This window comes from Eubalaena glacialis, chromosome 7 (assembly GCF_028564815.1).
Source record: "Eubalaena glacialis isolate mEubGla1 chromosome 7, mEubGla1.1.hap2.+ XY, whole genome shotgun sequence".
In the NCBI taxonomy this organism is placed as follows: Eukaryota; Metazoa; Chordata; class Mammalia; order Artiodactyla; family Balaenidae; genus Eubalaena; species Eubalaena glacialis.
In genome coordinates this window covers 82434984-82457991 of record NC_083722.1, presented here as the reverse complement: position 1 = coordinate 82457991, position 23008 = coordinate 82434984, and positions in this window count along the sequence as shown.

Below are 23008 nucleotides of genomic sequence, written 5' to 3'. Positions count from 1 at the left end.
AATGAGTTCAGGAGCAAATAATAGGATGTGGAAATACGTATTAAATGGAACAATGCTTCCGGTTAATAGGAAGCTGTTTTACGAATTAAGGCAGAAAAATTCTCATAGAATCCACTAGTCTGTACAACAGATAGCAAAACAAACAGATATGGTAGATAAGGTGATGGCTATCTTGCTAGAGGCTTATTGGTCAAATAAAAAAAGAATAATATTGACAATTTTTTGATATGGTGAAGGGAATTACAAATGTCATTCAGTAGGGATTTGCCTACCTTCCCACAAACGTTTTCAAACATTATCAGAAAATTAAGTGCCCTCTAAGGCATGAGTGAGTAAGACAAGACAAGTCTGAATCTTGACTCTACCTTTAGTAGCTTTATGATGGAGGGAAGGCATCAACTTCTCTAAGGTTTCTGATCAAGTAAAATAGAGTTAATAGTAACCACCTCACAGAGTGTTTAAGAATAAATAAGACGGCATATGTGGGAAGAGTTTGTGATCTGTAAAGCATTATAAAAATGAAAATTAACAATATTAATAATAGTAAAAGTTAAAATAAAATCAAAAGGTAATGTCCTACAGGAAGTGTTATGATCTCACTTATAGAAAATTAAAATATGTGTGTTTATAAGTACATGAAGATAATATTAGTACCATGACTAGTGAGGTGCAAGGTTGTGATTTTTAGGTGAAAAAAGCAAATTGCATTCAGCATGATTTTATTTCAATAACAACAAACAATGAATCTGTGCTTGTATGCTTACATATATTTGTAAAAAGGAGAAGATTATGGAATGGGTTATTTCAGGCTATCAGGAGAGGGAGATAGAGAACTGTTCAATTTTCATATAATGCATATACACATCTGCACACACACATAACTTTGTATCCTTTGCATCCTTAACCACAAGCCCATATTATATTTGAAATTTGAGAAACAAAGGGAATTTTTTAAAATAACATTAGTAATATAAACCCTTGATAGCAATATTAATTAATATCCAAAAAAAGTCACCAAAGTGTGCAGCAGCATCCAAACTTATAGAATCACATATCTTATTAGAAGTGTTCCAGCTGATAATCCAACATACTTCAAGTCATCCTTGAACTATCAATCCAAACTAACAAAATGAGGCAGCTTCACAAAATCATCCCCATAATGTCAAAGAAAAAAGTACACTGTGGGATCTGAATCTAATCTGAGGGTCCAGAAGCTCTGGGGCATCTGAAACTCTGATGGAGTGATTCAAAGGAGGAGGGAGAGGCAGAGGTTATTAAGGACCTCAGTGCATAACATGAAGCTCTTTAAATTTGGGAGCATCTAGGCCACCCAAGAGCTTGTACTACCTTAATGGCAAAGTGGTGCCATTATACTGTATTGATATGTTTAGTTTCAAGCCATTTCAGTTATATTTTCCACCTTCAGTTAGTAGGGGGAAATTAGTGGCCATGTCTTCTATTTCTTTAAAATTCCCTTCGAAAAGGCTCTAAAAGTGTAAAAACTCTATAAAGGAATGTTGACTGGATATAAGCTTATGCTTAAGGGCTCTACGTCAGATAAATCCTAATGAGAATCAATAAATGAGCTTTAAAGAAGCCTGTTGAACTCTGCTTCTCTTTTGTAATCTTTTGTTTTTCATTCTCATGAAGGTCTAGTTCTGTGCAGAGAAATTACGATGTTTGCCAGAGCAGATGCTTATGTGACAAATCAAAGGAGTTGGAGATATTTAGGAGGGGGAGTGAAAATCTTTGTAAGCAAGGCAGTAGTTCTTCATTTTTGGTGACTCCTCCCAACTGTTCATAAGTTTTCCCCAGGTGTTTGGAGTGGTCCACTAGGCCATAGCCCTGCTCAGGGAGACAGCCTCCCCACAAAAGGAACATTTACTCAACTTCTGTAAGTAGAGAGTAAAATGTTGTCACTTCATTAAAAATGTTTTCATTCTCTCCAGAAACACTTCTTTGAACTTAGGGACATCTTTATTCTCACCAAGGAGTCCTAAGGTACTTTACTTTAGTGGCAATTTGAGGATGATACCTAGCTAGGCCCTTGGTTTTTCCAGCTGACCCTGTCACATCTTCAAAACAGCATTCCAAACCATAGAGGTACAGTTTTGAAAGAGGCCAAAGGCTTTGAAACTGATAGTCTTCTGTCTAAATTGAGAGATAAGCTGGTACAGAGAGGAGTACTCTTCTAATCTCTTTACATAAATGATACAGAAGGGAATGAGTGTTAAACAAATGAGGACTCTGGCCCCTCCACAGAAAGACATGAACCCAGCAATGGTCCTTTGAACATGAAACGTTATCTGTAGGCTGCACAGAATATATTGTACTCTCTTCTAGCAATATTTACTGGGTCTAGCAGGCCTGAGGTCCTCAGGATGAGGAAGGCCCAGCTTGGGGACACTCGAACAAACACATTTAAAGCCAGCCTTTCTTTCACCTTCAAGGTACAAGAACAGTACCAGAAATTCACAGGATTGTACTCAGAAAACCTAAAAGGTATACAAAAGGAAAATTCAAAGGGGAGTAATTCTCCAGAGGTGGGCAAAGGAGAGAAAATAAATTAAGGTGGTAGAGGAGCTGTGAATTCAATGAGTTGAGTAGTTCTGAATCTAACTGTATTTCTCAGTAGTACCCAGTACTGGAAATGCTGGCTCCCCAGGGCCTTCTGCCCTTTGTTTCTGATGAGATATTAAGGAATATTACCATCTTCTCACAGACTTAAGGGCAGGAAAAAAAAAAAGTTCTAACAGAGGCAAAGTTGGAAGCAAACAAAAATTTTAACCAAAATTGAAATATGGACAGATATTTGAAGTTTGGTCATCCTTTTATAAATTTTTTTATAAAAATCTACTAATTAAAGAAGCTTTCTGAATCTCAAAAAATGGGCTTTTACAGAAAATCCAAAGGAGCTTTTTAGAAAACTTTAAGATTTGTCAAAAGATGATGAAATGCAACTGGATGAGTTTGGAGAGGTGACAAGTTCAAATGTTGAAGCAGTAATGAGCTTGAGAGGATGCCAGGAGATGAAAGAGATTCTTTGGCACTTTAGGGGTACAAAAACAACCATTTTTCTTGGTACATAATATGTAGCATCTTTTTATACAGTTTACAAAGGAAAAAGTTCTTTAGTTCCTGGAGTAAAAGCTTGATATAAAGCCTAGTTGGCTGTCTCTTTGAAAAGCAACAATGATATCTAGTGTAATTAAGATAATTACAAGAGAAATGGATACAAATTCTTAGCCATGATATAACTTTAAGATACTATTTTCAGGAAAAATCTAGAAAATTAGGCATTCATGAATACATATTTCAACAATTTAGAGAAGCAACTTTAATCTGACAAAAGTTAGTTTTAATACTGCAAGATGTTAAGGTTTGAACAGTATCACCAATACATTTTTCAATGATGGATCAAACTTGGAAGAATTAAAACCTGAATCCAGCTCAGTGTCAAATCTTTTATATGAGAATGAGTCATTCAGAACTCCACTGGAAGTCTGCAGTAAGAGGGATCCTGGAGAGCAGGGCAGATTGTATGAAGGCTTAAGTTGTGGTTACTTTTGCTGTCAAGTTAACAATGCTGTATTAGTGCAACTACAATTTTAAACAAGCCTTTCAGACTAATGCATAGCAGCTCCTACGAATAATTAAGTTTCCTTCCCATCTATGGAGTAAAACTATGTGTCACTGTTGGATTAATAATTTCTTTTACACACATTACACAGAAACTGGGAAAAGATAAGTGCCCACGTCATTTTTATGATTGTATGGATAACTTGATTATCCTTGCCTCACTAAATTTCTGTGCTAGGTTGGAACTGTGATTACCTCATGTGAACCTAGAAAGCATTTTTTTAGTAAAGACGTGTTTCTGGTGAAGTGGCTCTGAGAGGTTTACCATGGAATAAATCGACTTCAAAGAACTCTGGAAGATCATCTGTGACAGATCCAGGTTCTTTGTCCCCTACACCTTTTTTTTTCTTTTGCTTTCTCAGCCTCCTTCTTGGTGGAAGGAGTCCTTTCTGACACAGTTACACCAGACTTGTGCTATGAGGGTTGTGCTATTAACACCAGAGAGACTGGTTTTATATAACAGATTCCACTCCAAAGAATCTGAAAAGTTTAAGCCAAATCCCAGGGAAGGCTGTGAGGTGCCACCAACTCTGATTCCTTACTGCCTTCCAGAAGAGATCCATCCAGGAACAGTGGTTTCCCCAGTTCTCACCACATGGGGTGGCTAGAGGAGTGAAAGAAGAAGGGAGCAAGGGAAGACGTCTAGGGGAGAAGGGGGCTAAAGCTGACTCAGGCTAAAAGAGCACAATGAGAATAGTAAAAAAAAAAAAAAAAAAAAAATATATATATATATATATATATATTTTTTTTTTTTTTTGCATCATACTCTGGACTCTGAAAATATCTGCAGTCAGCTACTAGTAAGACTGTATTTTTTCCTGGCAATGGACTATACATGCATGCCTCCTCAGACATTACAGACTATAACAGAGGGTTACATGTAGAATGTGAAATAAACTGCTAAATGTTCAGAAAATAAAATCTCCTATTTTACACATGGCAGTATTCTTGCTTCATTGCAATGTGGACTTGTAGAGGATTATTTAAATTAACAGTAACAGCAATATGGCTTCAAACCCTTCTTACCTCTAAAGGACCGACTGGACCCCCAAGTGTCCATATATTAAGAATAAGTTTAAATGGATAAGCCAAAATTATGGAAGAAGTAATCAAAGTTAGAAAACCAAATGAAGTCAACTATAAGATACTGATTTTCATTTTTCCTGTGTACTGTAGGAGATGTTGTGTACAGATAGGGACTCTTTATGAAGCATTTATGTGACTTGAGATTGCTTTTATGCAGGCTGCATTATGACTGTATTGTGTATTATGCTGTGTCAGCTGCTCTTACAGCATGATTCATAAAATCAGGAGAAAGTGGATTCCTCTGAATTCTGATAATTGTAACTATTTCAATCATATTGAAAGAATAGGGGAAATGACACACAGTGATGATCTTATTATTTGATCCTCAAACAAGCACAGGTTATCTAACTAAGTAGCCAGCCTCAAAGAAGCATAGGTTATTTCCTGTATATCACTGAGTGGCCAGGCATGTAAGGAACTTAAGGAGGAACATTATTCTTCCATCTCTCTGACCTAGCACAGTCATCTTGAGTGACACCAAGATGAAAGCAACTTTCTGACCCACAGGATATTACAACTCAGCTGAATAGGCTGGCTCTGTAGGCTAGAGTAATGGCATTTTACACTGTGCTTCTACCAGAGATATGACATAGTAGATACCTTGAGGATATCTCTTCCTTTGGGTTTTAGGTAAAATGCCATTTCCTTAGAAAGACTCCCCTGATGTAAGGCTTCCAAGCACTCATCCCTTCCTCATTATTGTCTCTTACCATACCCCACTTTTATCATACTTATAACACAATGTGATTAGATATTTATTTTGCTGTTTACACAGCAGCAAGCCCAATAGATATCTGTTGAAAGAGGAAATGTAATCAAATGGTGGCTCCTTGTGGCGCTCCTCACCAGGCAAGGAAATCCTCCGTGCCTGAGTGTTAGCATCAAAGAGCCCCTCTCTCACCTTCCTGCCTCTCAGCCTCACCAGGAGAACTTCACCTGAAGTTGCCATCTGAGACAACCCCACTACCAAGGAGAAGGTTTCATTAAAAACCTAAATGTCATCATTCGGCCTAGAATTTAGGAACCGGATAATTTAACAAGCAGCTCTGCTGGGCAAAGTATATGAACAGACGTCTCATACCACAGGGAAAAAATAATAAATAAACATGGAAATATATACAACATCAGGAGACATGAAATAAAAGCTAATAAAAGCATACTTGATCCTCTATTTCCACCTACAAAGACGGGGAGGTTAAAAAAAAAATGTAACAATTAGTGCTAATGGATTTGAGTTTGAGGTGTAACAGGTACACTCATCCATTGAAAACTATCCCTACCCTTTTGGAAAACACAACATGGAGAGAAAGTAATGATGATGTTAATACCTTTGACCCATTCCTTTGAATTTATACTTAAGAGATAATTCAAAAGAAATTAAAAAGTTAATATACACAAAAACATTACTTCAGTATTTTGTATCATTGTAAACATTTGGGAAACATCTAAATGTCCAATACCTAAAGAATGGTTATGGTACAAAAAACTAATAGAAAGTTAACAGACATTAACACTTCTGCAAATGAAATTAATACTAGGGAAAGGAATCTGTTTATTATAAGCAAAATACAAAATAATACATACATGTATCATACATTCATTCATTCAAGAGCTACTTATTAAACACCTATTGTATACCAGACACTATTCTATGAGCTGAGACTGTGTCCACAAACAAAGCAAACCTCCTTTTTTTGAGCCTTTATTCTAGTGGGTAGAGACAGACAACAAACCGCTAAGAAATAAAATTAATGATGGTTTTCCACCTATGACAATAGCTCATTACAGTCAACCTCCAAATATATGTCTATAAGCAAGTAGAGTAAAATAATTTTGTTCCTAAAATAGACGCTTTTAAAATTTTAATGTCTTTTCTGCAAATTAAGCATGTCTGGGTTACTGATAAAAATAAATGCTAAGTGTGTCTATCGCAAAAAGGCACAAACTCAAGTTAATTCTACCTCTCAAAAAGGATGACAAGGATGAACTCTAGAAGCAAGCACACTTGCCTTCACTGATGGGGTCTAATCTACCTCTCCCCTTTCTATCCGGGTTGTAATTTTATCTTGTTTAAATAAAACCACACTTTTTTTTAACATAACTGAAATCCCTAGAAACTATATATAACGTAAGTTAATCATTTCACTTATGTGGCATGTTAAGCTACTTTGGGTCTGTCTCCCATTGGGGAGGTAAGCCCCATGGTGGCCAAGGCTTAGAATGTCTCATTTGCCACCCTATCCCCAGCGCCGAGTACAGGGCCTGGCAAAAACCATAGCATCAGTCTGGACTCTCTTTCTCTTACACCCCGTATCTGGTCTGGGCCCTATCTGAAAAATACCTCCAGAATTTAGCCACTTTACACTATATTCTTATTGAGAGAATTCTCCATGGATCTTTTACACTTCTGCCCATCTTACAAGGGAAGACACTGATAGCTTTTGTTTTGGACTATCTTTTCAAGGAGATTTGTGTAGCAAACAGCCTTGGAAGATAGTGATAGTGTCGCTTCTGAAACAGAGGACAGGTTTGTTCGCCTCCCAGAATAATAAAGATAATATAGGTAACGTTGCAAAAGAGAGCAAAGGTTAGGCACGTTTGCTCGCAGACCATTAGATTGCAGTTTCCTAAGTTTGGGGTCCCTCCACTGTGACACAAACCCACTGTATGCACAGTGTCCACCTGGGCCATTCTGCATCCCCCATGGGTCTAGTGCTGAACTATTGCAGTGTCTACAACTTGTTTTCAAATGGTTCATAAAACATACACATATGTGTGTACATATGTATATAAATATGGAGAGCGATTTTAAAATGTGACAAAATATTAAAATTTGTGAAACTTAGTGAAGGCATACAGGTGTTCATATTATTATAGGTTGGTATTGGGGGATGAAACAAACCCGAGGCTCATATTTTCTGCCAGCATGCAAGAAACTAGCTAACTTGATAGCTCACCAGTAAGTAGCAGGATAAAATCTCAAGCCCTCACAGTTCTTGGCTGTGCTCCACTCCTATCCTGGCACAGCTGACTATCATCTCTCACTGCAGTAGCCTCCTAACCAGTCTCTTGCCTCCACCCGGGTTTCCCTACAGGCTTTTTTGCACATGGAAGCCAGAATGATCCATTCAAAACTAAGTCAGATAAAGTTAACTCCTCTGCTTAAAACCTCCAGTGGTTTCCCGACTTACAAAGCTCTAAGTCTCTGGCTCCCTAGTGTCTTCCTTTATCTCATTTTGTTCCACTCTCCCCACTGTTCCATGAGCTCTAGCCATGCTGGTCTCCTTGCTGTTTCTCTAGGCACGTTTTTGTCTCAAGGCCTTAATGCTTACCATTCCCCTGTCTTAAATGCTCTCTTACAGAGTTGGATCAATCCCTCAACTCCTTCAGGCCTCCGCTCAAACACTGCTTTCTCAGCCAGGCCTTCCCTGACTCTCCTATTCAAAATTGCAATCCCTCCTCCCCTACTTCACAACCTTACCCCCTTTCTCTGCTTTATTTTTCTCTAAAGCACTTTTTAGATTCTAATATACCATTTCTCATTCTGTTGTTGTTGTTTATGTCTTCTCACACTAGAATGTAAGCTCCAGGAGGGCAAGGTCTTTGTTTTCCTCATTTCAGTATCCCTAATCTAGAACAATTTCCGGTACACAGTCAGCATTTAATACATTCTTGTTAAATGACTGAGAATGGACTTCTAATCAGGCCAAACTCAATTTCTTATTAACTGTGCCACTTTGGACATGTTGTATAGCCTCTCTAAGACTTAGTTTCCTGTCTGTAAAATAGAATCACCTTCTTCTTATGATTGTTGAGTAGACTGGACAAGGTACACATGAAAAGCATCTACTAGGTATTTAATTAATGACATTTCTCCTTAACCAGATCTCAGCAAAATTTGTGTTAATTTTACAGTATACATTTTAGTATCACCAGGGAAAACTTGATTTATCTTATATATCGCCATGCATATCTTTTCATCTTTATATCTTCAGCATACAGCCCAGTTTCTAGCAAACACTAGTCATTCGATAAGGGTGTGCTTATTTGTTTTGCTTTCTCTCATTAAACAGATAGTATCACGTCAAAATAATTTGGAAAATACAGAGAAGAAACAAATCACCTATAGTCCTATCATAGTAACATGACTGTCATTACTATTTTATTGTATTTTCTTTTGGAATTTTTTTTCCATGACTTTTTCAATTGAAATTATAATGTGCATACATTTTTATATCATGATTTTTTCTACTTACTTTTTGATATAAACATTTTTCCATATACCTATGTTGTCTTTCCAACCATTACCTTTTGAGAGCTGCATCATTTTGTCAAGTAGAAGTATTATAGTTTATTTTCTCTTTAGTGGATATTTAGATAATTTCCGACTGTTAACTTCAATAAATTTTAAAAGATTTAAAATGAAAGGAAAGACTCTACTTTTTTCTCTTTCTCTCCCTTCTAAACTAAAGCGTGTCTGACCCTTCTGGGAAAAAAAGGAACTGAATTCCTCTACTGTGCATTTGCAAGAGAACACTTCTGAATAATTCATGGGTACATAAAGATGGAAAAGATATACATCATCTAGCTCATTATTAACATAATACAGCCAAATGAAACATTATCTTAAAAAGTCATTTAATTGCAGCTGTGAAATGAGACTTTGACCATTTTAGAAAGAAGTCATATTTGAGATGAAAATAAATACATTTCAAAATTATTTTAAGGCATTGCCTAATGCAAATTCTTTGCTGTAAATGGTGGTTACTGGGTTTTTTTCCTTAAAAATGGAAACTCAGTCTTTCCAATTTACCAAGTTAGTGAACTATCTGGAGAATAATGTAGTAAACTTCTAAAATATCTATAAATAAAAGGTAACAAAGAAATCACCTAGATTTCTGTAGGTAAATGTTAGTGGGTTTTTTTTTTTTTACTTTTTAGTTAGGTCCATGAGAAATGATTCAAATTGTAATATTAAAACTATGTGCTAATTATTTCAATCATTGATAATGTTTGATTATATCATTCCTTAAAAAAGGTATACTTATTCATCAAAAATGGAAACCATAAAGAGAGATGAAAAAATAAGTATAAAAACATTTATTTTATACAGGGCCAAGAAAAGTAAAAAGAAAATGGAAGGACGGAGCACTGCTAGCAGACTCTTTACAGATTATTGAATGCACACATGATTTAAAACCTCTGAACATCTAAATTCATTTTTTTTTCCTTCAGTCCCCTCTCTCTTAGCCCCTCTTCCAATCTATGTTCACCGGTACTCTAGACCTAATTCTGTCCTGGTTGTGTAGTAGTATGCTGAATTTCCTTTTGCAATTCTCCTATATTCAAACCCATTTCCTGGACTCAATGTCTTCCTATTCTTGGTTTATTCCCTTATTTTGGTTAAAATACATCCTCTAGTTGCCTCCTAAGAAGGTAAGTGTTTTGAGTACTTATGTATCTTTAAAAATACCTTTATTCTACCATTTACCCTACTTGATTAATCTCTTAAAAAGCTGGGCACATACTCTTAAAATTTCGAAGGTATTGTTTCAATAATTTTTAGCATCAATTCTTAGATTTGAGAAATCAATGCTATTTAGAGTTAAGGATGGAAGTAGAGGGCCTGAGAGAATATACCTGGCTGTCAGATTTCTGAGATTAGAGTGGAGATGAGAGACGGTGCTGAGAGTCTCATTGTTCGGTAAGTGGACTCACTTAATAATCCCTGTTTCAGTCCTTGCCCTGGTGCTTCACTCTACTCTGCTTAATGTCACTGACTTCAAGTCTCCTCCAGTTTAAATCCTCTAGAGAATAAACCTATTGCTCCTGAAACACAGGTGGCCAGGGTCCAACCACTTACATGTCCCTTCCTTTTATCTTTACATATCCCTCTTCCTCACCTTCTACAACACATGGTGCTCCAAGGGCTGAGCCTCCAGAGGGTGTTCAGGGTGAATCAGCATACTTGTAGTCTAGTCAGTCCTACCTCCTCATTGCATTCTGTCCTCCAAAAAGTTTTCATCCATTCCTATCTCCTCTCTGTGCTCTCTGTCCTTGTGAAAGAAAAACTTTGTTTTATTCCTTTATTGTCTTTTTCTAAGAAGTGTTGACGGGAGAGAGCCTTTTTTTACTCTTCAAGTCGTGGCACATGCCACTTCTTTTCTGAGGCCTCCCTGACTCCAAACTCCTCTGGTCCACTGTCTATTATTCCCTCTCAGGTCCCAGAGTGCTGGGAACAGATCCCTAGTAGCTACTTTCTATTCTTTGTTGATCTCTTCTACTAAAAATACTACTTCTATACTCTGTATCATAAGGTAGAGCCCTTGCTCACTTTCCATCCTGGTCTGCCTTTATTTCATGCATCAGTAGGTGTCTTATTGCAGGGACAAAGACTAACATTTTTTATGCAGCCCCACAATGCTTAAAATAGGTGATCTCAGACTTTAGTGTCTAAGGATCACTTAGAGAACTTGCTTGAAATGAAGATTCCCTCAGAAAAATTGAATATGACTGTGACACTGTCCTGAAAACTAGACATCTAATAGCACTCCAATGTGATTCTGACGCAGGTAGTTCTGAACCATAATATGAGATATTATTGTCTAAGGACACTCCTAAGCACTTGTTCAAGAAAAAATGAATTGATTACATTGGTTGATTTGTTGTTGTTCTTCCCCATTTTATTTTTAAAAGGTTGGAATTCTGGTTTCCCTTAATATACTATTATGAATCAGACATTCATGAATTTATCTGTCTTTTCTTTAGACTTGTTATAATTTTATTTTCCTTTAATACCTCTTAGGATTACAAATTTCATAAGTTTATGGTCAGTCATATAAAGTATAGTTCTATATTACTGTGCTGCCCTTGATTAATTTCTTACAAGATTCACAGGTATTCTATTTATAGAATTCCTGGACTTGACAAATGTATTAGTTAGCTCAGGCTGCCATAACAAAGCACCATAAACTAGTTGACCTAAACAACAGAAATTTATTTTCTCACAGTTCTGGAAGCTAGAAGATCAAGGTCAGAGTACAAGCATGGTTGGGTTCTGATCCCAAGATGCTTGGAGAGGATCCTTGGATGCTTGGAAGCATCCTCTTCCAAGCTTGCAGACTTCTTGTCTTGCTGCCTTCTCACTGTGTGATTGCATTAACTTTCCTTAGTATGTGCATGTGGAGAGAGGTAGAGAGAGATCTCTTCTTCTTTTTATAAAGCCACCAATCCTATCAGGTTAGGACCCTATCCTTGTGACCTCATTTAACCCAAATTACCTCCCAAAAGCCTTAGCTCCAAATACAGCCACATTGGAGGTTAGGGCTTCAACAAATGAATTGGGTAAGGGGGAATCAATTGAGTCCACAGCAGCAAACCACACACAATGTTTAGGTACAGCTATTCCTACATCTAAACATGTGCACCCAGGACTTGGCACAGCACTTTGAATGTGACAGATGCTCAATAAGCATTTGTTTGATGAGTGAACAACCAACATATAGTAAACAAAGCTACACAACAGCTAAGAAAAGAAGATTATCTTATGTGCTCTGCTTTACACCAAATCAATGCGTGAAAATGTTGAAATATGCATACTGGTATATTCAATACACAAAAGAATTCACTAGGACTTCCTTTGGGCATATAAAGCATTTAAAAATTCAATTTATACCTGTTTTCTTTCTAAAAAGTAAATTGAGGTACATGTATAAATGGATAATACATTCAGATGAAGTTAATAAAAGGAACAAGTAATCAGATTGAGAATATGGATGGTTCATCTTCACAGGTTACATGAATAAGTGTTTGGCAACAGTCTGGAGAAGAGAGAGGTAGAGAGTCAAGCTTTGGAAATTAAATGCATCCACATTTCACTGGCCAAAGGCAAGTCCCATGACCACATCTGACTTTAAGGGTGGAGGGAGTATAATTCTCCCTTGTACAAGAGGTGAACTGGTCAATGAATAGTGTAGTAAAGCTTGCCACAGTGACTGTAGGAGGTTTTCAATGGAAAATCGACTTTATTCTCCAAGGTATTTTTTGAAACATTTTATTTTTGCTAATTTGAGTGTTAGCTTCAATTCCTGACTGCCACATAGAAAATGAAAGCCAGAGATGGATTTGAGTTATACAGCTGCTGATAGATGTGCAGCAATTTCCTTTCCACACCTCTCTTTGGTGTCTGAGTGGATCTGAAGAGACAATTTTGGTCTTTGTGGCTTCAGAATTGATTGAAAGTGAAATAACTAGGGTCTCTTGCTTTGCCTGAAAAAGCCAGAACCTGAAGGGTGCCCTCAAGGGAAGAGTAGCATTTAAGCACAACATGCTCTAGAGAAGAGAAATGCTGGCTCTTACAAATCCGTTGAAAGCCTCTCCCTTAACGGTTTTCTCCCCCTTGTCTCCTCAGAGAGCAGAGCAGCAAGTTCAGTGACCAGAGACAGAAATCTAACCCAGCCGTCTGGCATACCACCACAGGAAAGAGTCTTCTTCAGGACAGCATTCTCAGGGCTCACAAAGCAGGAAAAACTTCTCTTAGAAAGAATGGTCAGGTAGGAAAAGCAACATTCCCTTCACAGTGAGCCCTACCTCTGAGATGATTCCAATGTGGGAGCTATAAAACTTACAATACTGCTTTAACAGAGTCAGAAATTCATTGGAGTTGCCTCGGAAACAATCAACAGGACTACTGACTAACAACTCTAAGATTCTATGCCATGCTCCCAGCAGATACTGAAACAGTGCCTGAGCAACATAATTCCTAAATGAGCAGCTTCAAATTATTGGGGGTGGGGGCGTTATAGAATAAAAGGAAAGGAAAGTGACCTAAATGTACCCATTTGTAACTGTAACAAAGTCTAAAGCCATTTTACTTAGCTCAACTAGGGGAAGGGGGTTGGCAGTAATTGAGACAGAAGAGATTATTCATAAACTAATCTGACCAGAGGATGACTATGGACAAAACCTAACTGTGTATGAACAATACTGAATCCTGTTTGTAACATAGGCTAGTGAACATTTGACTACAGTAGACCCTCTCTAACCAATCTCCACTCAAGCAATCTGTTGGATTAACCAACTATCCACAGTGTCACTGTGAAATATCCCAGCTAATACGACAGCATAATAAAACCTTACAAGTGGTAGGCTACTCTTTTAGACATCCATGTACTTTTTCAGTCCCCACTAGTTGAGCTGTATATTTACCAAGCATTAAATGTATTTGTCCCCAAACTTGCTAATATTTGTTGTACCTATTGTTTTAATTATATTTAATTACATATCATATAAACTAATAAAATGTAAATGTGAGAAGAAAGAGTTGCTTCTTCTGTAAAAACCAGTCTGAATACCTTGGAAAGATTCAAATAAAAGTGAATTGTAGGAGAGAAATGTAAAATATTAGAGGAAAAAAATAAATTTAGAATAATTTTGCCTCATTGCTTTGGAAGTGACTTTAGTTTTACAGTAACTGAAAATGGACATCCTTATAATTACAGTGTGATTTATGGAAGATAGATTCAGAACTCCAACTGCCTATTTCTTGCCTAAAGAGAAGGACTTGGTGCTACATTAAATATTTTTTAATTATATTAATAAGCTTGAAGTAAACATTAAATTCTTAAGATATACAAAGTAATATTTCTGGTTTTAATTTTTACAATTTTTTATTAGAAAAGTTTCAAATTTATAGAAAAAAAAAAACAAATCCACGGTACTGTAAACACCTGTATACCTTCACCAAGTTTCACCAATTTTAATATTTTGCCACATGTTTTATCTGTCTCCATACATATGTACACACATATGTGTATGTTTTATGAACCACTTGAAAGTAAGTTGCGAACACTGCAACACTTCACCCCTAGATACTCCAGCCAGAATCTCCTAAGAGTATACATGACCAAAATACTAATATCATATTTTGAAAATTGATAATAATTCAATAATGTCATCTAAAATATTGTCCTTATTTAAATATTCCAGAAGCTTCTGAAATGTCTTCCATATTACTTTTTCCCACATCCAAAAGCCAAATCAAGTTTTACACATTGCATTTGCTTGTTATGCCTCTTCAGTCTCTTTTAACTTAGAGCATCTTTTTTTATTTTCTTTTTTTCTTTCATGACATTGATTTTTTTATGAAGAGTCCAGGACAGTTGTCCTATTGACTACCTCATATTATGGAGATGTCTGATTATTTTCTCAATACTAGATTCAAGTTGAAACTTTTTTTCCCCCCAAGAACACTGGATAAGTGATATGCACTTCTTACTGCATGATATCAGGTTGCAATATTATTGTCACTGGTAGCAGTACCTGTACTGGAAATAATAAATTTGATCACTTGCTGAAGGTACACTTTTTCTTTTGTTGTTAGAAATTGATCTGCGAGAAGATACCACACTATCACATGAATATTCTATTCCCCAGCAACCTTTGATCCAATAGTTATAGCATCTATTAATGATCTTTGCCTAACTCAAGTATTACATAGAGAGTTTCAAAAGAAGAATTTCCTAATTCTACAATTCCTTCTACTTTTATTAATTCATATTTTTTGCCTCCTCCCATCCCAAAAAGGGAGCTTTCTCTCAATTTTCCCTTTCTCTATTCATATTTATCTCTTTTTAAGTACATCATGGACTCAGAAATTTCTTCTATTTAATGTTCTGTAATCCATTACTTTCATCATTTTTGATGCCCAAGTTATTCCAAATTTGGACAATGGAAGAACCTTCCCATAAGCTTCTGTTTCTTTCTGAAATATCACCATTAGTGTTTGAACACTTCCGTGTTTTTAGCACTAGACTTTTTGTACTTTCCCTGAACCAGACCTGGAATCAGCCAGTTCTTGAGTAGAGAATGATACTTAGAAAACACAGGTACTTGATGTGCTTATTGCTACTAGAGTATCTTGCTTCTAGTCTATAATAATTCCTTAATATTATGAAATATCCAGGCAATGTTCAAATCTCTACAAGTATCAAATTTCTACAAGTGTCTGTCTCTTTTTCTCTTTCTGTCTGTCCTTGTTTTCCTCGCCACTTTTCCTTATAGTTCTTATGCTACAATCAGAATCCAAATAAGGTCAATATATTGTAATTGGTTGATATGTGCCTTCTCTTATCTCTTTTTTTTTTCTTCAATTAATTTGTTCAAGAAGTGTTTTTTATTCCCCTGTGGATTATCCCACAGTATGGATCTTGCTGATTGCATCCCCAAGGTATAATTCAGCATGTTCCTCTCCTTCTAGCATTTCCTGTAAATTGGTTGCTAGATCTAGAGGCTTTTTGGTTTCTTGGCAAGGATATCTCATAAGCAATGTAATGTACTTCCATTAGGAGGTGCATAACACCTAGCTGATTCTTAATATGGGATGTCAAAAACCAATGAAGATCATTACTGAGACCCATTAACTTATTAGGATTGCAAAATAGTGATACTCTACTTATTCCATCTTCATGTATTAGCTGGAATACTAATAAATACACATTTCCCCTCACCAAATATTTGGTTACTCAGGGATACATTTTGAATCAGAAAATAAGAATAAATGCTTGATACAACACTTTTCTCTTTAACAGCTGTTTTTTCCAGAACAATGAGTTGATAACCTAGAATTGTCCAAAAGTGACCAATGATTTCTTTGCTATCATTATGAATTCATGGATTTAAACCAATTTGATGTGTTTCAAATCACTGCGATTCTTTTCCTAATGACGTTGTAAGTGTTCCATATTTCATCCAAAAAGAATCTATTCAAGATGGTTCCTTTATCCTTTTGGAACAACACTAGTTGTCTTTGATAATTACCTTACTTTATGGTATAACAAGATATTTCAGGCTTACCTTGTAAATTTTCTGTCCAAGATTCTGGAATCTGCATTTCTTCATCAAGTTCTGGTTCCTTTAAATGGGAATTGAGATACAGAGACCACAATCAGTACACTAAAGGTATTCATTGATTTGGGATCATCATTGTTTTGCAGATCATTTTAGAGGAAAGAGCTACAAAATACTTTTTTAAAAAATGATATAATAAATCATGTGTTTATACTGATATTTCCAATTCAAATTCAGAACTACAGGACTTTTATTAACTTCATCAATCTTATTATCTGTATCTCCTTTCTCCTGTATAAAACAGTCCAGCTCTCAACATCTAATTATTATATTGTATCCCATTTACATTATCCCACAATACTCTCCAGTCTCAAAATAGCACCTACATTACCACCAACAATATGATTACCAAAAACACTGTAAGATTATTTTGTCTTTTTTTGCTTTTTCCTTTGGTCCTTTGTATATAATCCATGGGGATATACAGTCAACTTTGGTTTAATTAACTATAATATAAATTTAATTGACATAACACCCTTCTTTGTGGTTGTGCTACCAATTTCATACGTTTAGATTCATTTATTTTGTTTCTGGTTTTTAGTATTATTTTAAATTTCATTTTGTTTATAATGATACAAAACTTACATTGTTACAAAGTCAAATCTATAAATCAAATTATGTTCAGAGAAATCTAGCTTCTGTCTACTTCATATCGTGTCCTCTCCCAAAGAATAATCAGTATTTTTTAACCTTCCATTAAATATATACACATACACAAAAATACATCTGTATTCCTACACTCTCCCCTTAAAAATACAGTAATATAAACGCACTCTTTTCTACACCTTACTTTTTTTTTTCATTGATACTAGATATAATGGAGGTCCTCTATAAAAGATAGTCCTTATTCTCTTCTACAGCCGCAGGATAATTTATTGTGTAGTGCCCACAGTGCCCTGCTGATGAACAGGGAAAAGTTTGGAAATTTCCAGACTTTTGCTATCACAAATAACGCTGGAATGAAAAGCTTTTCACTTTTGTTCTTTGCATTTTTGCTTCTTTACTGCATTTTGCTACTGTACCTTCTAGAGCTCTAGAAATTAGATTGCTAGATCAAAGTATAAATGTACATATAATTTTGCTAGATGTTGACAAATTCCTCTCCAAATTATTATATTATTTTGATTCCTATCAGCAATATATGAGAACACTCATTTTCCCCATAGCTTCACCAATAATGAAGGTTATGAAAGCTTTGGATTTTTGCCAATATGATAGGTAAAAATTATGTTTCATGGTATGTTAATTTGCATTTCTCTCATTATAAATGGGCATTGTTTTAGGTTTTTATTTTTAAGAACCATTTCATGAGCTATTTAAATTACTAGCCCATTTTTCTATAGAGTGGTTGTCTTTTTTTCTTCTCCGTTTTAGAGGCTCCTTGTATATTAATACTTGGTCTGTGATAAAAATTGCAAATTTTTTCAATTTGTCTTTTGTCTTTCTATGTATGGTAAAAATATTTCTTTTGTTTTGCTTTTGCTATGCTAAGTTCTTTCTTTTTATAAGATTAAACAATCTTTTCCTTTCTGGATTTCATGAAATTTTCACTCATGTTTGCTCCTACAACTCGTAAGACTTTTTTTTACCATTTAAATCTCTCATGTATTTGAAAGAAGACTAAATTAAATCCAGACCAAGCAGAAGAAAAGAAATAATAATAGAGAAGAAATCAATTGAAAATGTAGTTGAAAATGGGAAATCAATAGATAAAAAGCCATGAAATCAAAACCTGCTTCTCTGAAAACATCAATAAAATTGATAAACTTCTAGACAGACTAAGAAAAAAAGAAAGAGGACACAAATTACTAATATCAGAAATGAAAGAGGAGATATCACTACAAATCCTATGGACATTAAAAGGATAATAAAGGAATATTATGAACAACTAACTGTATGCCCACAGATTTGATAACCTAGCTGAAATGGACCAATTCCTTGAAAGACACAATTTGCCAAAACTCAAACAAGAAGAAACAGACAATTTTAATAGGCCTATATCTATTACAGGTATTGAATCAATAATTAATAACTTTTCAAAACAGAAAAAGCACCAGGCCAAGATGGGTTCACTGGTGATATCTACCAAACATTTAAGGAAGAAATTATATTAATTGTTTTACAATCTTTTTCAGAGGATAGAAGCAGACAGGAAGTGGCACAACAGGAACTCTTATTCATTGCTGGTGGGAATGCAAATGGTACAGCCACTTTGGAAGATAGTTTGGCGATCTCTCACAAACTAAATATACTCTTACCATATAATCCAGTACTCACACTCTTTGGTATTTACCCAAAGGAGTCGAAAACTTATGCCCACACAAAAACCTGCATGTGGATGTTTACAGTAGCTTTATTCATGATTGTCAAAACCTGGAAGCAACCAAAATGCCCTTCAGTAGATGAATGAATAAACTGTGGTACATCTAGATGAGGGAATATTATTTAAGGCTAAAAAGAAATGAGCTATGAAGCCATGAAAAGATGTAGAGGAAACTTAGATGCATATAACTAAGTGAAAAAAGTTCATTTTTAAATGCTACATATTGTGATTCCAATCTGAAAAAGCTACACACTGTAAAATTACATGGCATTTTGGAAAACACAAAATTATGAGGACAGTAAAAACTCAGGAGTTGCCAAGAGCTGGGGTTTGGGAAGGAAGATATGAATAGGTAGAGCACAGAGGATTTTTAGGGCTATAAAAACACTTTGTGTGATATGATGGTGCATGTCATTATACATTATACATTTGTCCAAATCCATGGAATGTACAAACACCAAGAGTGAATCCTAAGGTAAGCTGTGGACTCAAGGTGATTATGATATGTCAATGTAAGTTCATCAATTGTAACACATGTCCCACTCTGGTGGGGGATGTTGATAATAGGGCAGGCTTAGCATATGTGGGGGCAGGGAAAATATGGGAAATCTCTGTGCTTTCTGCTCAATATTGCTGTGAATCTAAAACTGCTCTTAAAAAAATAAAGTCTTTAAAAAATTTATATGGAAATCCAAGGGCCTCAAGTAGTGAACACTATTTTTAAAAAATCAAAGTTGGAGGATTTACACCATCTGATTTCAAGATTTATTATAAAGCTACAGTAATCAAGACAGTATAATATGGCATAATGATAAACAAACGTATAGATCAATGGAAAAGTCCACAAATTGACCCTTACATATCTGATCAACAGATTTCTGACAAAGGTACAAAGATAATTCAATAGTGAAATTATAGTTCTTTCAATAAATGGAGCTAGAACTGGATATCTGTATAAGAAAAGAAAAGGATGAGCCTCCACCCCCACTTCTCACCATACACCAAAATAAACTAAAAAATGTCATACACTGAAATTTTAAAGTTAAAACTGTAAAACTTAAAGAAAAAAATAAGAAAAAAGTTATATTCTTTGGATCAGAAGATGTTTCATAAATTAAACACAAAAATATCTAACTATAAAAGAAAAAAATGATAAATTGGACTTCATAAAAGTAAAAACTTCGACCCTTCAAAATACACAATTAAGAAAGTGAAAATGCTAGCCACAGACTACGAGAAAATATTCAAAACAAAAAATAAGAAAATATCTAAATAAATATATCTGAAAAAGATCTTGTATCAAGAATACATAAGAAACACTTAGAACTCAATAATAAGAAGACTAGCAACCAGTAAAAATAAAGTTGATTTTATTAAGGAATTCAGTGAGATCTCTACCCCATCTGTTATCTTGAGTCCAAAATTGATCCCATGCCCAGAGCTTAGCAGGACTGCTGACCGCTTGACACTGCTAGAGGTAAAAGTGTCCAGTTTCAGGAATATTGTTGAAATCGTTTAAATTCAACTGTTCACACACAACGAGGAACAAATTAAAAAACAGAGAGCAGGGACTTCATCAAGTTTATAGACCAGGTTGTAAGAACTGTTTCGAGTCTGCTTTGCTAATAATGCTTGTCAACTATAAGTCTATATGTAAGACAGCAAAGTGAGAAAAGGAAAAGGAATAATAGGATAATACAGGGCTCAACAGCCAACACAGTTGTAGAAATGTGAACACTGAAAATTAATTTAATCACAGTTGTGACAGAACAATATTGAGTGATAAATTGAAATACTCTATATCTTCTGGAAGCTAGGATATTAGGGAGGAATTGAGAATTAAATCAGAAATCACATCTCATAGAAAGTACACTGACTCACAGAATTGTACCAAACCAAGCAATGATATTTATTAGACTCTCACAATGAACACCAGTTCATTCAGACTCCTATATGCAAGATTAAACCACAAATAAACTGATGCAAGGATAATTCTGCATGGTCTCATGGTTTCTAAAAAATAAAGCCACTGATGCTCCATCAGCAAATTCTGACCAATCCCTGCTAAGATCACCATAAATTTTATGACACCCTTTCCCTATCTCCTTTTGAGACTCATCTTTGTTCTGCATGATGTAGGGTCTCCTTTGCTGCAGCAAATAATAAAACTAACTTGATTTCAGGTGTGTTCTGAATGGTCTCTTGCTGATATAGAAAGAAGAATGGGAAGACTAAAAGAATAGAGTGAGTGGTGGTAGATCCTTATCCTCCACGGTTGGAAGCGAATAGACAATGCATAAAATTTACAAATCAAGAAGCAACAATAAAAGCATGTTATTTAGACATATGGAGATAAGTATCAAAAGAATCACCTAAGGAAACTGAATGTGGTTGCCTCATAGAATGAGTTAGAAGACCTTTCTTCTGTTTAAAATCTCGCAGAACTATTTGAATCTTTAAGCTATATGCATATATAACTTTGATAATAATGAAATTAAATTAAAAATAATAAACTAGACAGATATTTCAGGATAAAATAACACAAAGCCATATTCTATTTATTGTTGATATGAATTTGTAAACTAATATTCCTATCCACTTTTTATGTATTCACTAAACAAATATCTATTTATTGAACACCACTAGGTACCAGACACAATTCTAGGTAATAGGGATACACTAGAGAAAAAGAAAACAAAAAAAAATCCCTGCCCTAATGCAGATGAGGAAACTGGGCCCTGTCTACCCCCTCAAAAGGTAAAATAGTTCCAGGTCACAAAGCTGGCAAATGGTTAAGCCAGGATTTGAAATAAGGCAGTCTGATTTCTAGAGCCTACTGATTTTAATTTTAATTACAAACAGATTGATAGCGGGTCAAGAAATTTCTAAAATGAATCTGGAGCATCTTGTAGTACCAAAATGTAAGAAAGTACTCCAAAAAAAGAATTCCAATAATGGGTGCATGTTAAAGGGACATAGAAGCCAACTGAAAGAGCTCACAATGGTTAAAGCTGCAACAATTTTAGCAGCAAAATAAAGGAGTATTAGATTATAGCCCAAAGTATAAATGAAATATCCATGAGTCCATATTGACAGAGAGAGACAGAGAGAGAGAAAGGGAGAGAAGAGGAGAGAAGAGGAAAGAAAGGACAAATCTCCCATGCAAAAGAATTCCAAATAATTTATATAGCTACTCCACACTAAAGCTATTCCCCTTTACTGTGGACTGTGTATAGTGACTTCCTTCCAAAAAGTACATTATGGAAAGGGGGATAAAAAGAATAACTTCATAGTGGAGAAACTTGACAAACGCTACCTCAGCTAGGTAATCAAGGTCAACATCAATAATGATAAAGGCATGTTGATAATATTTACTTGATATGATGTGATGAAAATGGCACTTTACTTTTGTGATCTTCCTACCAGAAACTCTTTAACTCCAGGCAAATCATGAGAAAAACATTAAACAATCCCAGTTGAAGGACATTCTACAAAATATATGACCAGTACTCCTCAAAACTGTCCAGGTCATCAAAAATAAGGAAAATCTGAGAAACTGTCACAGCCAAGAGGAGCCTAAGGAGACAAGACAACTAAATGTAATGTAATATCCTGGATGAGATTCTGGAACAGAGGAAGGACATTAGGTAAAAACTAACAAAATCTGAAAAAAGTATGAGCTTTAGTTATAAATAGTATGTATATCAATATTAGTTCATTAATTATAACAAATATGCCATACTAATGTAAAATGTTAATAATAGAGGAAACTGGGTACAGGGTACATGGGAGCTCTCTATATGATCTCTGCATTTTTCTGTAAATCTAAAACTGCTTTTTGAAATAAAGCTTATTTTTAAAATTTTGAGCAAATGAAAAAAACATATGGACAGATTGGCAATTTAGCAATTAGGGTCTATTCTGTTCTTCAAAAATAACAACATAGACTAGTTGGCTAAGTCTCCTTATTATGTGCTTTATTGAACAGGCTGTCTAAAAGCCAAGATTATGAATTCCAAATTGAATATTCTAGAAAAATGTGTAAAATGGACA